The sequence below is a fragment of the Schistocerca gregaria genome, chromosome 4 (genome assembly GCF_023897955.1).
Source record: "Schistocerca gregaria isolate iqSchGreg1 chromosome 4, iqSchGreg1.2, whole genome shotgun sequence".
Classification (NCBI taxonomy): Eukaryota; Metazoa; Arthropoda; class Insecta; order Orthoptera; family Acrididae; genus Schistocerca; species Schistocerca gregaria.
This window is the reverse complement of record NC_064923.1, coordinates 223,172,337-223,193,562: the sequence shown is the minus strand read 5'-3', so window position 1 is coordinate 223,193,562 and position 21,226 is coordinate 223,172,337. Positions and strand designations below refer to the sequence as shown.

General features: G+C 44.5%; 1 long non-coding RNA gene across 2 annotated transcripts in view; it reads left to right on the top strand.

The window, feature by feature from the left end:
* The window catches only part of LOC126267557 (uncharacterized), a 319,893-nt gene that overhangs the window by 247,102 nt on the left and 51,565 nt on the right, over positions 1-21,226 (top strand). The window lies entirely within an intron of this gene.

Genomic DNA, 21,226 nt, shown 5'->3' with positions numbered 1-21,226 from the left:
CTGTCCTTTATTGTGAAGTATGAACAGACAACAAAGACACTAGAAATAGTTCCTAGATTTCAATTATTCCTAGATTTCAATTATTCCTGCAGTTTGAAAAATAACGCCACAGTGTGGGAGGAGCAATGAATGGATGATTGATAGGTTATTATAGCATATAGGACAGAGTGTTTTGTTGGTAAACAATTCCTGCAAATTAATTTCTAGTATTTAATAAATATGCATACTAATGTTATACACTGAATAGCTCAAGAAACTGGTGTAGGTATATGTATTCAAATACAGATATATGTAAACACATAAAATACGGCGCTGCTGTCGGCAACTCCTATATCAGAGAAAAAATGTATGGCGTGGTTGTTAGATCGGTTACTGCTGCTATAATGGCAGGTTATCAAGATTTAACTGAGTTTGAACGTTGTGTTACAGTGCATACGGACGAGCGGTGGGACACACCATCACCAAGGTAGCAATGTATTGCGTATTTTCCTATACGACCATTTTACGAGTGTACCGTGAATATGAGGTATCCTAAAGCATCAAATCTCCGACATCGAGGCGGCCGGAAAAAGATCCTGCAAGAACGGGACCAAAGATGACTGAAGAAAATCGTTCAAAGTGACAGAAGTGTAACCCTTCTGCAAATTTTTGCAGATTTTAGTTCTTGGCCATCAAGAAGTGTCAGCGTGCGAACCATTTCAACGAAACATCATCGATATGGCCCTTCAGAGCTGAAGACCCACTCGTGTCACCTTAATGACTGTACGACACAAAGCTTTATGCCTCGCCTGTGTCCGTCAACATCGACACTGGCCGGCTGATGACTGGAAACATGATTCCTGGTCGGGCTAGTCTCGTTTCAGATTGTATCGAGCGGACGGACGTGAACGGGTATGGAGACAACCTCTTAAATCCATGGACCCTGGATGACAGGAGGGTAGTGTTCAAGCTGATGGAGGCTCTGTAATGGTGTCTGGCGCGTGCAGTTGGAGAGATATGAACCCCTGATAGTCTCTGAAAGGTGACACGTACGTAAGCATCCTGTCTGATCACCTGCACCGATTTGTGTCCATTGTGCATTTCGACGTACTTGAGCATTTCAAGAAGGACAACGCGGCACCCCATACGTCCAGAATTGCTTGAGAGTGGCTAAAGGAACACTCTTCTGAGTTTAAACGAGCTGCGCGCTAGACCCCCCCCCCCCCCCCCCCCCCACCTTAGACATCAGATCTGCGACATCGGGCCGGCCGTTGTGACCGAGCTGTTCTAGGCCCTTCAGTCTGGAACCGCGCGACCGCTACGGTCGCAGGTTCGAATCCTGCCGCGGGCATGGATGTGTGTGATGTCCTTAGTCTAGTTAGGTTTAGGTAGTTCTAAGTTCTAGGGGACTGATGACCTCCGATGTTAAGTACCATAATGCTCAAAGCCATTTGAACCATTTTGCGACATCGGTGCGGCGCTGCGGTCGGAAAAAGATCCTGGAAGTACGAGATCAGCGACGACTGCACACATTACTGAACATGAACATTGAACAAGATGCCTAGCAGCGTGCTATTCATGAGAGATCTCCAGCCCTCGTACGCTTACAGGTCTATGAACGGCCCTGTAGGACTGATGGTGTCATTTCCCTCCAGGACTACTGCAGACATTAGTCGAGTCTATGCCACTTCGTATTGTGACACTTAAGCTTTCTCGCGGGAGCACTACACGATATTGGGCTTATTTACGAATTTCTTTGACTTTTCAGTGTGTATAATGTTCCTCCTTAACGAAAATGGGACCTCCATGACCAGGCAATGAAAACAATGGTTTACGGTCTAGAATACAAGACGCGAGGAAAACCTAAAAATTATAAATATTTCTAGCAGATGTTTTGCTTAGGATGGACATTGCTAAAAGAGACACGCAAGTAAATTATGTAACAATGATTGCGGATGTGGTGCATCTAAGTGCAGATGTTCAGTGGTGTACACACCTAATCTTTTTGGCGGTTGCTATCAAGATCATCGTACAACTACACCATCAGAAGCGGGCAGAGGTATCATTATGTTGTAAAAGTGGAATACATCAACTTCAGTAGCAAGTGTGGAGCTGCAAAACATGACACAATGCTTCTATATCAGTATATTGACATTAAAACAGTGGAATAAAAGTGAGATGCAATTGAACAAATGGCACTACTATGTAGTAAGGCATATCTGAAAACACTCACCTACCACAGAACTACATGAATGTCGTATTGTTGTTCCTTCGTTCACCCGTAGAGGAAACACATCAATTCATCGTCTTCTTGACTGATGTGTCATTACTGACCAAGGAGTTAGATTAAAATAGTCTGTATGTTTGCCCAATACAGAGAAGATCGTAACAGTTGCAGAACTGACTGGAAATGGATAGATAGTATTTCAGTAGATACAACAATTAATTTAGAAGTTGAGACCGATCCTTTTATCTACCCTGCAGAAATTTCACTTTTTGGACAATATTGGCGCTATAATGTGTTCTGTGTTGAAACAGAGACAAAAATAGCAACGTAAGACGAAATGCGTCTGAAGGTAGTCGTCTCGATCATGGAGACCCTTCGTCGATTCCCGGTCCAGACACGGATTTTCTCTGCTCGGGGTAAAGTGCGTATGCTGTCCCCAGGATTACCTTCCTTGATATTATATAGGCCCTGTATGGTATATAATATTCAAAATAATTTGTATTTGATAGTTATAACAGTTTTATTGTTCCTTTACCAAATTATTGAGGTAGCAGATCGTGTACATTTAGATTTACGTCTGTTAGTTTAATAATTTCACGCAAATGTACATACTGTCTAATTCTTCACTGTTCATTACGACGTACTCGGTTTTTAGCTGCCATCGGCAGCAGGTTAGAAAATTTAAAAAAGGAAATGGATAGGTTAAAGTTAGATTTAGTGGGAATTAGTGAAGTTCGGTGGCAGGAAGAACAGGACTTCTTGTCAGATGAATGCAGGGTTATAAATACAAAATCAAATAGGGGTAATACAGGAGTAGGTTTAATAACGAATAAAAAACAGGAGTGCGGGTAAGCTACTACAAACTTCATAGTGAACGCATTATTGTGGCCAAGATAGATATGAAGCTCACGCCTACCACAGTAGTACTAGTTTATATGCCAACTAGCTCCGCAGATGACGAAGAGATTGATGAAATGTATGATGAAATAAAGGAAATTATTCAGATAGTGAAGGGAGACGAAAATTTAATAGTCATGGGTGACTGGAACTCGATAGTACGAAAAGGAAGTGAAGGAAACGTAGTAGGTGAATATGGAATGGGGGTAAGAAATGAAAGAGGTGGTAGAATGTTGCACAGAGCATAACTTAATCATAGTTACACTTGGTTCAAGAATCATGAAAGAACGTTGTATACATGGTAGAAGCCTGGAGATACTGCAAGGTTTCAGATCGATTTTATAATGGTAAGACAGAGATTTAGGAACCAGGTTTTAAATTATAGGACATTTCCAGGGGTAGATGTGGACTCTGACCGCAATATACTGGTTATGAACTGTAGATTAAAACTGAAGAAACTGCAAAAAGGTGAGAATTTAAGGAGATGGGACCTGGATAAACTGACAGAGCAAGAGGTTGTAGAGAGTTTCAGGGAGAGCATTAGGGAACGATTGACAAGAATGGGGGAAAGGAATATAGTAGAAGAAGAATGGGTAGCTTTGAGAGATGAAATAGTGAAGGCAGCAGAGGATCAAGTTGGTAAAAAGACGAGCGCTAATAGAAATCCTTGGGTAACAGAAGAGATATTGAATTTAATTGATGAAAGGAGAAAATACAAAAATACGGTAAGTGAAGTAGGCAAAAAGGAGAACAAACGTCTCAAAAATGAGATCGACAGGAAGAGTAAAATGGCTAAGCAGGGATGGCTTGAGTAGTAGTAGTAGTAGTAGAGGGGTTTTGGGCGCACGACAGCAAGGTCTTCAGCGCCCGTTCAGTAACTTAGTGAGACGGGTGTGAAGAAAAATCCCAGAATAGGAATATAAAACGGAACAGAAAACATAGGTAAGAATCGTCGAAAAACATGTGCTCACCCACACTAAAGCGTGGAATGAAGCAGAGCGTCAGCAGTAAAACATGGATAACACAGGAAGATAGAAGAAGCTAAAACAATGTAGCAGATGGAAGTGGCTGGCTGACCGCAACGAAAAAAGGGGAGGAGTCAGCCACTCTGCAATACACTAAAACCTCCAGCCTAAAATTTTAGGCCAGAATCCAGACACATCACAAAACTTAAAAACCCTAGACACACACGTCTCATCATTAGCTAAAACAGAAGGCAGATCCGCAGCAACTTATGCTTCTGCCCGTGCATCACGGTATAAAATGCAGTCTGTTAAAATGTGCCGGACAGAGATGTGCACACCACAAGCATCACAAAACGGTGGATCCTCCCGCCGTAATAAAAAGCTATGTGTGAGAGGACAGTGCCCTATCCGAAGACGTGTGAGGGCCACCTCCTCCCGCCTGAGCAACCGGCAGGAGGAACGCTACGGCCGAGTGGTTGACTTTATCAACCGCAGTTTATTGGCCGTCACCGCCAGCCATTCGTCCTCCCACAACTCCATGCACTTCCTGTGGAGTGCAGCGATGACTGACGGCAAGGGAATAGGACACTTGACCACACCCTGCTCTCTGCAGGCCTCCTTGGCAGCCCGATCGGCCTGTTCATTGCCCCAGATGCCAACATGACCAGGCACCCAGCAGAAGGATACTTCTGTACCCCGCCGTTGGAGCAAGTACAGCTGGTCGACCATCGCCTCAGTCGGATACAGGTTCTGCAGTGATTGTAAGGCACCAAGAGAATCGGAGCAGAGAAGAAATCGATCGCCCCGAACACGATTCATCTGCTCCAGTGCCTTCAGGATCGCGTGGAGCTCCACTGCGGAAACGGTATATTCAGCAGGGAGGCGAATCCGGGTAACTTGATCAGGGAACACTACAGAACAGCCAAGGAAATTCTCCTGTTTGGAGCCATCAGTGTACACGACAGTGAAACCGTGACACACATCTAAAATGTTAAAAAACAGACATTGGAATGTAAAATCTGGTGTGCGATCTGTCTTAAAATTAGTCAAATCTAAAATAAGTTTGGGCCTCCGGAGGAGCCAAGGGGGGGGGGGGGGGGGGATCTGCTCCAACCGCGACGCAAAACACGAAGACCAGCCATAGACATCGCAGCGAGGAAACCCTGTGCGCGAATCCCATAGGGCTGCGTCGCACGTTGCCGGTTATGAAATAACTGTGCCAGAGGAGGCTGAGCAATGGCAGGGTATGCAGGGGTGTATGGTGTGAACAAAGTTTTATACGCCTGGCGTACCGTAAGAAGCCGTCGCCGCATAGGAAGTGGCGGTTCACCAGCCTCAGCACAGAGGCTTGGTATGGGGTTAGTTCTGAATGCCCCAGTGGCCAACCGAAGCCCTTCATGGTGCACAACGTCCAGCATCTTCAAGTAAGAAGGCCTCGCAGACCCACACACCGTGCACCCATAATCGAGCCGAGATCGCACAAACGCCCTGTAAAACTGGAGCAGACAAGTCCTGTCAGCTTCCCATGTACTGTGGCTAAGACATTTTAAAATACTTATAGCCTTAAGCGACCGCCGTTTCAGGTCTTTAAGATGAGGTAACCACGTGAGCTTCGAGTCAAAAATGAGCCCCAGAAACCTCACCGTGTCTTTAAAAGTGAGAATGGTGTCCCTCATCCGCAACTCAGGAAAGGTTAAAATCGAACGAGAACGGTTAAAAAGAACACATACAGACTTCTCGGTGGAAAAATTAAAACCACTCTTCCGCGGCCAGTCATCCAAACGTCTAACCGTAAGTTGCAACTGACGAGTTGCGTTGCAAGGCTTGAAGAAGAGCAAAACAAAGAGAAATCATCCACAAACAAAGAACACTGGATAGGACTTTTCACTATGGACGTAATGCTATTAATAGCGATGGCAAAGAGAGTCACACTTAAAACGCTACCCTGAGGGACACCGTTCTCCTGCTCAAAGCGATCAGACAGGACGTCACCAATTCCGTATCGAAAATATCGTGGCGAGAGGAAAGACTGAATAAAAAGAGGAAGACAACCCCGAAAACCCCATTCGTGGAGCTGCTCCAGGATGAGACGCCTCCAAGTGGTATCGTAGGCCTTCTCAATGTCGAAAAATACACCTAGAAGGTGATGACGGCGTAGGAAAGCTTGTTGTATAGCCGTCTCCAGAGGGCAAGGTTATCGAAGGTGGAACGAAACCTCCTGAACCCACACTGAAAGCGACTAAGGAGTTGCCGGGATTCTGACATCCAGACAAGGCGGCGGTTGACCATCCGCTCCAAGGTCTTCCCTATGCAACTAGTGAGGGCAACACTACGGTAGCTACTCGGGCTCGTGCGGTCTTTCCAGGTTTTAAAAAAGGGATTAAAACTGCCTCACGCCACGCGTCAGGAAAGTGACCCGACGCCCAAATTCCATTAAAAAGTGCGAGGAGGATTTCTTTGTTGCACATTGTGAGGTGCCATAGCATACTGTAATGGACCCTGTCGTGACCAGGGGAGGTGTCACGCGCTCCAGACAATGCAGAATCCAGCTCCCACACAGAAAATGGGCAGTTGTAAACTTCATGAGATGTGGACTGGAAGTTCAGACTACATCACTCAGCAACGGCCCTATGGAGCTGGAAATCTGGATCCTGACTGGTTGTTGCAGTAACTGTGGCAAAATACGCTGCCATACTCTGGGCAATGTCTCGCGGATCCGTGTGGAGAGTGCCGTTATTCAGTGCAGCAGCTATGGGACACCTCCCTCCTCTGCCAGAAATTCTCCTGATGGTCTCCCACACAATGGAACTTTTGGTGGAACGATTAATGGTGTTCAGGAACTGTTGCCATGACCTCTTCTTGCTCTCACGAATAATGCGGCGACACCTTTCCCTCGCCACCCGAAATACTGCAAGATTCTCAGCAGTCGGCCGAGACTTGACCGACGCAGAGCCGCACGCCTGGTCCTGATGGCAGAGCGGCAGTCGGCACTCCACCAAGGCACAGGTGGCCTCTTCCGGGGGCCCATGGACTGTGGAATGGATGCTGCAGCGGCGTGGCGGACCGTTTCGGTAATATGATCCACCCACACCTCAACAGTCGCACAGTGTTCGAATTGGGCCAACTGGCTATCAAGTGTCCAGTCAGTTCCACTGAGCACCCATCGTGGTGGTCTCCTTTCGGGGCTCACGCCATCTGGCAGGTGAATCCAGATGAGGAAATGATCACTGCCACGCAAGTCAGCGACCACTTACCAGTGAGCACTGGCGGCAAGAGCTGGAGAGCAAAGCGAGAGATCAATGGCAGAGAACGACCCAGTCGCTGTGCAGAAATGAGTACTCTGTCCTCCATTGAGTAAGTAGGCACAGGATGACAGGATAAGCCTCTCAATTGCTCTACCCCTGGGGCAGGTAATTGCAGAGCCCCAAAGCACATTGTGGGCATTAACATCACCACAAATAATGAATGGTTGGGGGAGTTGTGTAAGAAGATTGGTGAGGGCCACTTCATCAAGTGCCTCATGTGGGGGCAAGTAAAGTGAACAGACAGTCAATGGATGACACATTTGCACAGACACAGTGACGGCATGTAAAGTCGTCATAAGCGAGAGAGGCGAGGAGTGGTAGTCCGTCCTGACGAAAATACCTACACCTCCTCTAGCTCTCTCTCCACGCAGGTCGTCCTTTTTGTGGAGTGTATAGCCTCGCAGCTCAGGGGAGTATGAGGGATGGAAATAAGTCTCCTGGAGACAGAGACACAGAGTAGATGAAGTTCCTCCACATGCGTCCTGAACCCTTGCAAGTTCCACTGAAGTATGGGAGCCATCTACGTTGGGGGTAGCACCTTCATCCTGTTTCTCCGACAGGGCGGGGAGACCGCAGCAGGTGGAGGGGCACTTGTGGGGTGAGCTGATTGCCCCACACATACGTCGTATTCCATCAACTCTGGTAAAGAGTCAGATGAAGCCTCACGTAAAACAACAGCCGCATGGTCAGACGGTTTACCACGGGATTTGACCCGGTGTTGCTGCGGTACAGGAGCTTTCTGTGGTTTGGTGTGCTTTGGGGGAGCTGATGTGGGAGTGGTAATTGGCGCACTGGGCTTGGGAAAAGCCTCAGCTGTTGGAGGCGACAGGGGCTGGCCCAAGTTCGCCACTATACCCTTGTCTGCCGTTCGAGTAGGGGCTACCGGCTCTGAAACACTGGCTGTGTTGCAAGTGCACTGACAGCTGCAGGTGTTAGTGCCAACACTCACCACCTCGGTCTGCGTTGAGGCATCGACTTTTGGAGTAGGCTTCTGAACCAGGGATGCGAAAGATGTAGCAAATGTGGGAGGTGGCATCGACTTATAGATCTTCTTGGCCTCACCATAGGGGATTCGCTTGGTTGTTTTGATTTCCTGGACTTTGCGTTCCTCTAAAAATATTCGGCAGTCCCTACTCCAAACAGGGTGGTTCCCAGAGCAATTAATACATTTAGCCGGAGACGAGCAACCAACTCCGTCATGAGCAGCCTTACCACAGTTGCCACAAGTCGCTTCGCCTTTACATCCTAAGGTGGTATGCCCAAAACGCTGGCATTTAAAACAGCGCATTGGGGTCGGGAATTAAGGCCTCACACTAAGGCGAAGGAAGCTAGCTTTAACATGTTCAGGAAGTTTTGTGCTACTGAAGGTCAGAATAAAGGAGTCGGATTTGACAAGATTGCCATCAACCCTCTTCATGATGTGTTGGACATCAACGATACCTTCCGGAGCCCTCTCACGTTGCAGTTCGTCCTTGGGAATGTCAACTAGATCCCGGCATGTCACAACACCTTTGCTGTAGTTCAAGGTGCTGTGCAATTCAGTGTCTATGGCATACTCTCCGAGACATTTAGCAGACTGGAGGTTAGTTGCTTGCTGGGAAGTGGAAGTTTCCACTAGCAAGGACCCATTACGTAAGCGCTTCACCGATATCAAGGAGCCACAGACGCCCTCCAATCCCTTTTGTATATATAAGTGCGAAACCTTCTCGAAACTACCCTCCTTCCGTTTCACAATGAGAAACACATTCTGAGCACCAGAATGCATCCCGTTACTAAAGACTTCACTTGTCAAAGATGTGCTGCAGTCAGGGGGACTGACTGCACGAGCCCTCTTCAGAGACTGGGTGTTAGAACCCTCCAGCGGCCCACCCTTTCCGCTGGGAGGAGGAAAAAAGGATTTCGAAGGATCCATCTCGGTCCCACGAGCAGCTAGGGAACTAAAAGTCCACCTAGACAGAGCCCCGCGTGCCTAGGTAAGCCTTATACAACTGAGGTGCGGCAGGTTCCCCAGAGGTTGCCGCTAATGACTGTTTCACCTCAACAGCCATGCATCTCATCGGCGCGCAGCCCCTCTTGAGATTGAGGGGTTGTTTATAGAGGTTTATTCCATCCTAGCGGTCCGGGCGGCCAAGCCAAGATCCCCACTCCCTGAGAGACACAACATTCCACCGCCGCGCCGCAACGGTGGTCGTTGAAGCATGCCCAGACCTTACGGTGACAGGGGACTGGCGGCACTTACCAGTCCCCAGCTCAGGAACCCCGGGGTTGCCAAGCCCGTACCCAGCAAATGAATGCTGAGCCCCTGGATGGCTAGAGGACACACGTAAAGATGTAGAGGCATGTATCACTAGAGGTAAGATAGATACTGCCTACAGAAAAATTAAGGAGACCTTTTGAGAAAAGAGAAACATTGCATGAATATCAAGAGCTCAGATGTAAACTCAGTTCTAAGCAAAGAAGGGAAAGCAGAAAGGTGGAAGGAGTATATAGAGTGTCTATACAACGGCGATGTATTTGAAGGCAATATTATGGAAATGGTAGAGGATGTAGATGAAGATGAAATGGGTGATAGGATAGGATACTGCTTGAAGAGTTTGACAGAGCACTGAAAGACCTAAGTCGGAAAAAGGCCACGGGAGCAGACAACACTCCAATAGACCTACCGATAGTCTTGAGAGAGCCAGCCCTGACAAAACTATACCATATCGTGAGCACGTTGTATGAGACAGGCGAAATACCCTTAGACCTCAAGAAGAATATAATAATTCCAATACCAAAGAAAGCAGGTGTTGACAGATGTGAGAATTACCGAACTTGGGGAGTGGTAATGTCTGAAATGTGGTATTCGTAGCGTGCTCTTAACACAGTGGATCTTGGAATATAAAATTTTGAAAAGATTTCCGAACTGGAATGTCCCGTGCGTCTAGCTCCATCTGCCATCCCGTGCTCAAGGCCTAGTAATTGTCAGCATGTGGCCACAATCACGGCGAACACAATTTCACATGAATTACTTGACTAAAAATGGCACCTCCACCATTTCACGGCCGTTTTGTACATTGTGTACGTGATACTACAGCCACCTGTAAATATGCATATCGCAATTCTATCACCACATTGTTCTAAAATGTGAAAACAATATCCTTTTTTCCACAGGTGTGATTCTCATTGGAACGATTTATTCCATAAATCTGCAGATTTAGTGTATGAGTCTTTCAAATCTGCCCTTGTACCTTACTCATTCATATTGTTCATACCGTTTTTTTAAGTCCTGCGAGTAATCGCGAGGCAGGGAAGAGGAGTTGATATCTGTTTAAACTTCCACTACGTAATCATCCGGTAACGAACGTCTTTATGGATCACAAATTCTTCTCCTCCTCCAACAGCACTGGCTATTCGTGTCTGAGCTTTTAACACAGCTCGGTAATAGATTTAGTACTGATTTTAACTATTTTTTGAAATATCTAACATCGTCGTTTTTTTTTTAATTCTCTATCATGAGTTACCAAGCAAATAACCTGTTTTCATAGCCGATGTTGCTGAAGCACTCATGTACTGCGTTGCACTCTCTTCCGTCTCTCATCATCGTCATTATCATCAACAACACAAACAAAAGACCGTTTTAATTAAATCCACTGTGGGTTCTTGGCGAAACATTGTAGATTAACTACGCAAACACTGTTTTCAGCCTTGTTCTCAATTTATTGTTAATGTTGTTGCAGAACCTAGGTACCGGGTTAAAAGCCCATTATGTAACTAAAAATGGGCATATAACCAGAAACCTAGGTTGTGTAATAACATTAATAATAAATTGTGAAACAAGGCTAAAAATAGTGTTTACTTAGTTAACAACATAAGACTATACACACTAATTTATATTCAGCTATACTCCACGTATTATTCGTACGCATTCTGAAGAAAATGGACCAGTGTGCATGGATGGAGACGAAGCTTTCTGTTAGACTGTTGAACTCGCCCGTGTCAAATCCCAGCCAAAAATGCCTTATGATACTTAAATATTTTTTTAGCCAGCGTATAGAGCATATCCATCACATCGGATACAACACATCTTATGCTGTACTCCTCCGGAACGCTGGTGTTATTGATGTGGCTCTGGAACTGTCAATTTTTTATGCCAATGAAGCCACACACCGTCTGTGTCATCGCCGAAACCAGAAAAGCAACGAGAGTTTCCAGCAATCTCTGTAACCAGAGCGACGCTAAAGGGCTTCCCGTTCAAGTTGCTGGCCTGATGTGTGTGGAAAGCTAGGAGAATACTTCGACTATATCAGCAACATCTATGAGTACATAAACGTAACGATGGGGATAGAGACAAAAGGTGCCTCTCCGTTCCTTGACATCCTTGTGCGGCGAAAAGTTTAGGGTTGACACAGCTATAACACGGATAGTGTGTGCGTGTGGGGTTGCTATTCTGTCATTCTGCGCAACGGATTAATCTGAGATGTACCCTTTACCCTGTGGCTGCTGCAAGATGCAATTTCCACCCCCACACTGCTACAGAAGTCAGACAGACGCTCCTAACGTAGGAAATGACACAAAAATTCACAAAATTTCTTACATAACTAGTGGGATACTTAGGTACTGGAGTAGTGCTAGTTAGTGTTAGAAAAACATGAAACTAACGAAAATTATTATTTATTTTGCTAAAATTCTGTGGCCAAGTGGTTCTAGGCGCTTCAGTCTGGAACCGCGCGACCGCTACTGTCGCAGGTTCGAAAACTGCCCCGGGCATGGATGTGTGTGATGTCCTTAGGTTAGTTAGGTGTAAGTAGTTCTAAGTTCTAAGGGACTGATGACCTCAAAAGTTAAGTCCCATAGTGCTCAGAGCCATTGTTTGCTAAAATTCCGAGAAATCACAATGGCACCTTTAGTTATGAACTGAACAATTTCCGGGTTCTTTTCGGAATGTGAAGTTACATCTCAAGGACAGGATTCGCTAATGAAATTTCTATACGAAGTTTAAGACTGTTACTGACTTGACAGAATGGCTGAGAGCCGCGCCAACTCAACTTGAATAATTATCCGTTAGAATGTTGCTAGGTACGGTTGAGGCTGTCGCATGTGAAATGCAGTAAAGTGGACTGACTGTAGTGGAGGAAATATGTGGCTCACAAGAGCTGTAGTGCACAATACCGTAAGCGGCAATGACTGCTCTGTGCGCAGCTCACTGCTTACAAATAAGATTACTCTCGTTCTATCTGGATTGACCTTCGTCAATCAAATTCTCCCTACGCCTCGATGAAGCCAAGGACTCCTATTCGCCCCTAGTCTAACTATTGGCGTGGTACACCGATCAGATAACCAGTCCACCACGATGCCACTCAAAAATTCACTCGCAGGTGTTTAATTGTAACTCTGTCCATTCACACTACACAATATGTGTGGTGGCCAACACAGTGAACAAAGCTTAATCGCAAGGACTCAATATAGTGTCGTACTCCGATTCACTCTCGACAGAGGTGTTCTCCCAGTGAAGGACTGAGGAGAGACTTGTTCCTCGCTCTTTGAGTACACGTATGAGCGAGCGAGCACGCTCTCATTATGTGTTCTCGCACCGAGAGCGACAACAGAACGGCCTCTCTCCACGCCGGACGTGAAGGGGTACATATTTCAGTCTCTTCCAATACTCCTTCACCTCAAGGCGTCAGAAAAATCGTCTGCCAGTCAGCATTGCTCTTCTAAAACGCGAGAATGACGTTTCGTTTAAGGCGACCAATCCGGAAATCTGTAGCATCGGCGTTTGGCGTTTGCTGTCTCCATGCGAAAATCTCTGAAACTGTCTGCTATGTTCTAAAGAATGCTTATTCTGAACGCTTCCACACAATGCAGCGGAATTTGCTTTTAAGCCGAACACGGGGTCATTCTTTCTTTCACTCAGGCAAACGCTGTCCGCTCCACGGGCGGCCGCCGGCCGACGTAGATAGCTCCCTTTGAAAACCTCTGAAGGGACTGACGTCCTGGTGTGTGGTGTTTGCCTCTCCCGAACTAAAAGCTTTTGTGACCGTTGTGCGTTGAATGTGTGTGTATGTACGCCAGCCTCGAGTATTTCAAACACAGTGCACACTTGCAATTTATTAGTTATCTGCATATCGTATACATGAATTCATACAACATTGCCTTTATCTTAACGTTTTTGGGTTCGAATGAAGCGTCTTGATGTGTGGAATATGATTGTGAGGGCGGAATATGTAAGCAATGGAGGTCAGGAGACCACGACGTGTTACAGTAATGATACACGGATCAATATCTGCTCGCTACCAGCGACTACAGACCAGCTCAGAAGCATTCTGTTCTGATGAATTTGGTGAATCGGGTTTCAGACGCTAGAAACCTGGAGAGTTAACTGAAGTTCTTACGAATAGCGTTCAAAGAAGACGAATGCTACAGTAGACCAATCTCGCAAGCTGTTTCACAAAAACTCACTAGCAGAATTCCGCCGACTAGGATAGAAAGAGGCTCTCACTTTTACCCTTCTCTGGCTCAGTGACATCTAAGTTTAGCAGGTTCTTAAAGACGTATAAAATTAATGCAGTCTTGGGGCGTCCATCTAAATTTCAACAGCTCGTGAGGCCAGTGAAAGCTAAGGCAGCGGGACGCCTCGCATGTACAATAAACGTGCGTCGGTGTGGGCAGGCTTATGTCAGACAGATTGTGCTCCTTCACGAACGGCTCTGCAAAGAACGTAAAAAGTGTGTTGCTGTATATTACTGCTGAAAATCTGTCATAATATTTACCCACTTACCTTAAGTCTTTAGCGATAAGTAAAGAACATCCTTGGTCCATCTCACATTCAATTCGAAGGCTACACTTTCAGCACATTTCCATTTCATTTGCATTATTGTCGTAAAGATCCACTTCGATCCATTTCCTGGTGCTTTCGTTTGCTTTCCTGCCTATCCGAATAATTCCCATAATACATCTCGCCAATGCTCGCTTAAAAGCGTGTGCCTCCGTCTTTTTCCTGCAAGCTGTGTTACTCGAAGAAACGATTTGGAGATAATTTATTTTATGTTTTTCATATTTTACCTGCAGAAAAATAGGAGACACTGAGAATCACGTGACTCACTTGACATGTGTTCGTGACACATAAATGTGTCGCGCGATAGCGGTTGAGAAATGCTGCTTTAGAAAAGCTGCATTTTAAAATGATTTCTAAACCAGAATTCTATGGCTCACCCCAAAAGTTGGAAATACTAATACACACAGATTATGAAGTTCCGTTATCAGGCACTTAGGAAGTACAGCTCTGATATACACTACTGGCCACTAAAATTGCTACACCACGAAGATGTGCTACAGACGTGATATTTAACCGACAGGAAAAAGATGCTGTGATATGCTTGATGATACGATTAGCTTTTCAGAGCGTTCACACAATGTTGATGCCGGTGGCGTCTCCTACAACGTGCTGACATGATGAAAGATTCCAACCGATTTCTCATACACAATCAGCAGTTGACCGGCGTTGCCTGCAGAACGTTGTTGCGATGCCTCGTGTAAGGAGGAGAAATGCATACCATCACGTTTCCGACTATGACAAAGGTCGGATTGTAGCCTATCGCTATTGCGGTGTATCGTATCGCGACGTTGCTGCTCGCGTTGGTCGAGATCCAATGACTGTTAGCAGAATATGGAATCGGTAGGTTCAGGAGGGTAATACGGAACGCCGTGCTGGATCCCAACGAGAGGCTACCATTGCTGCCAATTGCTGTGAATTGCAGATTTAAACTGAATAAATTGCAAAAAGTGGGCAAACTAAGGAGACGTTACCCTTAAAAGGTGAGAGAACTAGAGATGCTTGAAACTCCGAAGGGAATCTTAAGGGAATGATTGCTGAGACAGCAACAAAAAATGACCGATTAGCTTCAGGAGAAGAAGTACTGAACGAAGCAGAGATACAAATATGTAAAAAGTCATGGCCCAGCAGAATTCCTCGGATGCTACAGCAGATATTGAAATGATGAAAGAAAAAGATATAAAAATGCAGCACACTAAGCATGCAAAGGGAAATACAGATCTCTAAAAAAATAAGATTTGCAGAAAGTCAGACTGGCTAAACAGGAACGGCTAGAGGAAAAATAGAAGAAGCACGTATCACTAGGAGAAAGCTAGATACCGCCTATAAGAAAATGAAAGAGGCAGAAGATTTACATGATTGTAAAGAGCCCAAACGGGAAACCAGTGCCAAGCAAAGACTGGAAATCTTGAAGCTGGAAGAAGAGGGACTACACAGGGGAAAGGTACTTGAAGGTAGCTTTATAGGAAAGTAGGAGGAGGGTGAGTTGGGACATACAGACAAGAATTCATTGCAGAACAATTGAAAAATTGGTAGAAGTCGAGGTTGGGGAATATTGGTTTGGGTTTCGCAGAGATATCGGTGCACGCGAGACAATACTGGCCTTATTATCTATCCCAAAATATACATTAAACAAAGGTACAGATGTTTATATAATGACACTTGGAGAAAACTCTTGGAGTTGGTGGTTAGAATATACAGTCCAATTATGAAGGTAGCAGCGGTACAAGGACATAAAGGTTATATACAGTTTGTACGGAAACCAGACGGTAGTTATAATAGTGGAAGGACACGTAAAGGAAATCAGTGTTTAGAAGAGAGTGACAAATTGTTTCAGCTAATCTCCGATACTACTACTTATTCATTAGACTGTGCAAGCAGTATAGGAAACCGAAGGAAGATCTGGACAGGGAACCGAGGTTCACGGAGATGAAATAATAAAAAAAAATAGGTTTGCCGATATCATTATATTCTGTGAGATATAGAAAAAGGAATTGGAAGAGTAATTGAACGAAACAGATAGTTTCTTCAAAAGAGAATAAAAGATGAAAACAGGCAAAAGCAATATAGTCGTAATGAAATGTAGTCGAATTAAATCATTGTATTCTGAGGGAATTAGATTAGGAAACGAGACACTAAAAGTACTAAAGAGTTTTGTTATTTGGACAGAAAAATAATTGGCGATGGCGGACATAGTGAGGATAAAAAATCTAGAGTGGCATTGGCAACAACAGCGTTTCTGAAGAGGAGAAACTTGTTGACATCGAATATAGGAAATCTTTCCTAAAGGTACTTCTCTGGAGTGTAGCCTTGTACGGAAGCGGAAGAGAAACAGCTGAACTAAGAAGAGACTAGAAGCTTTGGAAGTACCGTTCTACAGAAACATGCTGAAGATACGTAACTAATGATGAAGTAATCGAATTGGGGAGACATATGAATGAAATAAAGACTCCGTTGGTAGGACGCATTCAGAGACATTATGTAATTGTCAGTTGTGTACTGTACGGTAGTATGAGAGGTAACACTTGTAGAGAGAGACCAAGAGATGAATACAATAAGCAGATTCAAATGGATGTCAGTTATAGCAATTTTTCTGTAATGAAGAGGTTTGCGCATGATAGGGAACTGTGGAGAGCTGCATTAGAACAGTCTTTGGACTGAAGGCCACAGTAATATCAACTTCTTTCCTTTTGTTTTTTCATGTCCAGAAACCAATCACAGTGTTTCAGCCCCTTGGACCACGTCCGGTGCTTCTTTCTTGTCTAGCTACAAACCTTTGAGGTTGTTTGTGAAGGGACTGTTTGGACAGGCCAGAAGGTGTTTCATGTCTTGCACGCACTTGTCATCATCCACGTTACTATTGCCTCACCTGATCATGTGTGCTTTTCACCGTCGCCACCGCTCTTCTTATGTCCTCATTTCTTCCACTTTGTTGTAGAGTCGCCATGCACTATCTGTGCCTCTGGATAGTCAGGTGATAATTCTTCAGTAGTCCTGTTTAAGAACATTTTACGGGGTCTAAGTCGTCCAAGTTGGCATGCGACGCCAAGGAGAGGATGGAGATCACTGATGGTTCGTCTGAGCCTCTCTGTCAATTCGTGAGGCGTTCTTCGTGAGCTGGAAATTACATGACCTGCAGCTCTGTACAACTTTGATAGAGACGTGGTTTTCATATACCCAGTTGTTATTCGACATGTTTTATTGCGGATTATGTCCACCTTTTCCGCGTTGGTTGATCAGTCCTAACCAGGCAGCCGTAGTCTGCTGTAGAGAAGCATAGTGCTCAAGTGGTGGATCTCAAGATAGTATGTTTGCTCTTCATTTGCTGTCTACGACATTCGCTAAAATATTCCTTCTGACGGATCTTTTCCCTATAGTGTCTATACGTCACAGATGAAGCCAGAGTCACACACAGTTAGGTTGTATGCTTAGTATGATTAGCTTTAGGAGGGTCGTTAGTGTATAGGTTAAAAAGGGACGAGGCTAGAACGCTTCCATGGACCAATATACCTCTTTGGTTTTTGCATCGGCTCTTGTTCCCATCAACAAAGATGTAATATTGTCTACTTCGCAAGAGAGGATCAATGACCTTGACAAAACTGGAATCTCTCAGCTCGTCATAGGGCCTCTGGAAGAGCAATCTATGGTTTGCTGTATCGTACTTGGCGCTGAGGTCGATTTATTTTCGTATAAATCATCTAAACATTGTCTGGCACAGAATTAGGTCTAAATCAACTTGTTGAGGGATACGTTCAGATTGTTGGAGTCTGCCAAGCTTTTCCAAACGAGTCTCTCATACAATTTGTGTAGATGACAAAGAAATGTTATAGGTCGGTAGTTCTTTGACACGCTTCGTTCCTTACCAGGCTTGAGCAGCGCAACTGTGGTTGCAGTTCTAGGGGATGCGGCAATGGCCAAAGAACCGCAAGATCCACATTTTTGCTCATATCATCAACCACAGCCTCTTTACCCTTTCTTACGGTACTGAGGCCCTGGCTAAATGTTATCATTGCGAAAGGAACTAAGAAAGTTTGGAGTTCCGATTGTAGTATCATGCTGATTTTTACTTTTTGGTATTTTGCCTTGGTCTTTCCATTCAAGAGGAGTTGGTGGTCCACTTTGTTGGGTGTAACCTCAGCAGCGTGTCTGGAGCCTTTTGGATCACCACCGAGCTATTTGATAAGAGATTCTTTTAATGTTTTTAATGTTTTAATGTTTTTAAATATGCCTGGTAATTTCAGATGTAGGGTGAATTCCACAATGGATTTTGTGAAGTTCCTCCAGAGAAGATGCCCATTTGGCGTTCCTGAAGTTAAATCTTCGGCGGAAGGGCACAATAGTGCTCTTAACTGCTGCATACACCTGCATCACACTTGGTCTCTACTGGGCTTGTGGATGTGCCGATATACGTACCATCTTACATGTTAGACCTGGTGATACAGTTATCAGAGTTGCAGCCACGCTTCCATATTTTACTCCTAAAGCAGCAGGAAAGTTGTCTGCCGTTAAGGATAGAGAGACCACTTGTGTGTGTCCACTCCTACGGCAGCTGTCTGTCCTCATATCTTTCGTTGTAGGCCCACTTGATACTGTGACAACTGAAAACTCCTACTATGAATTTGGCATTTTAATTGTTAACATTTTATAGCGGTGATAGAACGAATTTTTCTCCTACAGGGTAGTACACAGACGTGAAAGTGGGTTGGCGCTTTCGATTGCTAGAATGTTGTTGTTGTTGTCCTCAGTCCTGAGACTGGTTTGATGCAGCTCTCCATGTTACTCTATCCTGTGCAAGCTTCTTCATCTCCCAGTAGCTACTGCAACCTACATCCTTCTGAATCTGCTTAGTGTACTCATCTCTCGGTCTCCCTCTACGATTTTTACCCTCCACACTACCCTCCAATGCTAAATTTGTGATCCCTTGATGCCTCAAAACATGTCCTGCCAACCGATCCCTTCTTCTAGTCAAGTTGTGTCACAAACTTCTCTTCTCCCCAATCCTATTCAATACCTCCTCATTAGTTACGTGATCTATCCATCTTATCTTCAGTATTCTTCTGTAGCACCAAATTTCGAAAGCTTCTATTCTCTTCTTGTCCAAACTAGTTATCGTCCATGTTTCACTTCCATACATGGCTACACTCCAAACAAATACTTTCAGAAACGACTTCCTGATACATAAATCTATATTCGATGTTAACAAATTTCTCTTCTTCAGAAACGCTTTCCTTGCCATTGCCAGTCTACATTTTATACCCTCTCTACTTCGACCATCATCAGTTATTTTACTTCCTAAATAGTAAAATTCCTTTACTACTTTAAGTGTCTCATTTCCTAATCTAATTCCCTCAGCATCACCCGATTTAATTTGACTACATTCCATTATCCTCGTTTTGCTTTTATTGATGTTCATCTTATATCCTCCTTTCAAGACACTATCCATTCCGTTCAACTGCTCTTCCAAGTACTTTGCCGTCTCTGACAGAATTACAATGTCATCGGCGATTCCTAGTATTGCAATGTCATTATGAATGCTTTTTGCGACGAAGGTCACTATCATCACTGGCCTAGTGAATACGTTATTGCCATGTTTGGGATGTAGTGCCTCCATAGCTAGTCGCATTTCTTGTATTTCAATTGTTTTTCCTTCTCTCCAATAACACGAGAAACTAAGGCCATATGCCGTTTTCTAGCTCAATGGACAATGACGTCCTTCGTAAATAGCAACAACAACAAAATACTATAAGAAATTCAAGCGCCAGCAGTTGAATGTGATGAGGTCGTACGTGCCAGACGAAGAAGAAATCTTTTTAACTCTTGATTAATGGCTCTAAGCACTATGGGACTTAACAGCTGAGGTCATCAGTCCCATAGAACTTACAACTACTTAAACCTTACTAACCTAAGGATGTCACACACATCCATGCCTGAGGCAGCAACAGTAGCGGTCGCGCGGTTCCAGACTGAAGCGCCTAGAACCGCTCGGCCACACCGGCTGGCTAATTTTTGATTACTACAAAGTTTAGTCAGAGCGTGAAGTCTCATAATCGGTATAGGCAGTAGTGTTTTTATACTTTGAGCAATTAAATATAAGACGAATTTCTGTCATCAGTGAATATCTACCTGTTTAGCTCTCTCTCTCTCTCTCTCTCTCTTTCTCTCGCCCTGTGTGTGTGTGTGTGTGTGTGTGTGTGTGTGTGTGTGAGAGAGAGAGAGAGAGAGAGAGAGAGAGAGAGAGAGAGAGAGAGAGAGAGAGAGAGAGAGAGAGAGGGAGAGAGAGAGTGCGTGCGTGCAGAATTTTTTAAAAGAGAAATAAAGAGCATAGAATAACGTCGCTTTTATCTATGAAAGAGATAGATGGTCGTGGTATCTAACTGAATAGTGGAATTCCCAGTCTTGGCCACATTTTATTTTATTTGAACACACAACAGATTTCGACCTTATAGGCATCGTCACATGTACAGATGTAAAATAATAAAAATGTTCCAAAATCTGTGAAACGTGAATATCAACAAGTTACACATAAACGGAAGCACTGTCACCCCATAAAAGGCATGTACGTTCAGACTTAGAAATAGGGCTGCTTATGTTGAACACATTGTTTTCAACAATTCGGGTTTTATCACACAGTGCACTTTCTGTAACAGAGTGCGCTCTGGCCGTTTCGTACCTATCATTCATTTCATGAGCTGTTTGTCACCGCCTACAGCTCATCGGAAACTGATGGAATTGCTTCACTAATAGACGCTCTACTGCATCCTGATGGACATCCCGTATACTGAGACAGCTCCTGACGTCACCTTGGACAGCCACGACGTCATAACGACTATATTTCTTTTGCATGTGTTATTGTATCCGCACTTTTCGTTAGAGCTACTGCTCTCAATATGCAACTGTTTTTTATCTAATAAATGCATGCTCTTTTGTATTCACAACTTAACCATTAGAGAAATTTTCTTAGTTAATTTGAATGAAATATATGTTATAAGTAACTTTATGGTTGTCACCTTCACTACGCTTTCCGACAACCAATTACTCT